The 1,437-nt window shown below is 44.1% G+C and overlaps 1 protein-coding gene across 1 annotated transcript in view; it reads right to left on the bottom strand.

The window, feature by feature from the left end:
- The window catches only part of LOC107687607 (neuronal cell adhesion molecule-like), a 125,030-nt gene extending 124,427 nt beyond the window's left edge, over window positions 1-603 (bottom strand). Inside the window, exon 1 of the mRNA XM_016484995.1 lies at window positions 339-603. The gene's annotated coding sequence lies outside the window, so the exon portion shown is untranslated. The remainder of the gene's footprint in view (window positions 1-338) is intronic.
- Between the last annotated feature and the right edge of the window lie 834 nt (window positions 604-1,437).

The following is a 1,437-nucleotide window of genomic DNA, read 5'->3' as shown; positions in this document are numbered from 1 at the left end:
CAACACAGCACAGCACAGCACAGCACAGCACAACACAACACAACAGTATTACAGATAATATATTTCATGCCATTCTGTCCGTCTGACACTTCAATCCGATTAATACACGACACAAACTCACATCAATGAGACCAGATAAGAGCGAAATACCTCCTGAAACCGTCACATCTGACCACATCACCTCAGAAAATATCATCGCTCTCATAATGTAGCTCATAATCATGTGAGGAGCGAGAAATGAGCGATTCTGACACATTTGTCATCTGCGCGTTTTCCGCTTTAAACTCCCGAAGGACGCGCTTCAGCCAAACACACGAGAACAAACAGCAGCTGCTGACCTGATAGCGCCCGCTCGCTCCGCTCCGCTCCGGTACCGTGACGCTCTCTGTCCCGCGCTGCGGCTGACTGGACTCTCCTCGCGCTCCGCTCCGGTACCGTGACACTCTCTGTCCCGCGCTGCGGCTGACTGGACTCTCCTCGCGCTCCGCTCCGGTACCGTGACACTCTCTGTCCCGCGCTGCGGCTGACTGGACTCTCCTCGCGCTCCGCTCCGGTACCGTGACACTCTCTGTCCCGCGCTGCGGCTGACTGGACTCTCCTCGCGCTCCGCTCCTATAAAGCTCGCGGATCTGGTGCGCGCAGCCTCGACGCGGGGACGCGCAGGGCTCAGCTGAACATCTCTGATGCAGAATTAAATGTCAAATATAAAGAAGAATATGATGCTTACAGATTCCATCACATCAAAACTGTAGTTCAGAGTTTTAGTTCATATCTTCTAGCAGAGACAAAAACAACATCTAGTCTTTTCGCATCTAACGAAAATATGCTCTAATAACGAATGAAAACGTTATTTCTGATCGAGTGCTCTCTGAAACATTAGTTTTTTACAAATGTTTCTATTTTTTTTATTTATTATTATTATTAATATTGTTTTTTTTTTCATCTTTTTTCTTGGTTGTGCGAATGTTAAGGGAACATTTCAATTGATCATTTTGCAACATTATGAGAATTTTCTTTAGAATTTCCTCTGAACATTCAGAATCAGAATCAGAATGAGCTTTATTGCCAGGTATGTTTACACATACGAGGAATTTGTTTTCGTGACAGAAGCTTCCACAGTGTAACAGAATGACAGTGACAGAACAAAAAACACAGATTATAAAAAATAGAACAAGTAAATAAGGAATAAAAATATACAAATAGACAGTTTTTGTATGTACAGGTACTGTATATTATGTGCAAATTGAAATGTAGACTCAGTATGTGTGTGTTAGATAAATAAGTGTATGAGTGAATAAATAGTGTGTGTTCCACAGTTATTGTCAGGTGTTCATGAGATGGATTGCCTGAGGGAAGAAACTGTTCCTGTGTCTGGCCGTTCTGGTGCTCAGTGCTCTGTAGCGTCGACCAGATGGCAACAGTTCAAAGAGGGAGTGT

Source organism: Sinocyclocheilus anshuiensis, unplaced genomic scaffold, assembly GCF_001515605.1.
Source record: "Sinocyclocheilus anshuiensis isolate Anshui unplaced genomic scaffold, SAMN03320099.WGS_v1.1 scaffold1993, whole genome shotgun sequence".
In the NCBI taxonomy this organism is placed as follows: domain Eukaryota; kingdom Metazoa; phylum Chordata; class Actinopteri; order Cypriniformes; family Cyprinidae; genus Sinocyclocheilus; species Sinocyclocheilus anshuiensis.
The sequence above is the reverse complement of the archived record's forward strand: the minus strand, read 5'-3'. Positions and strand labels throughout refer to the sequence as shown.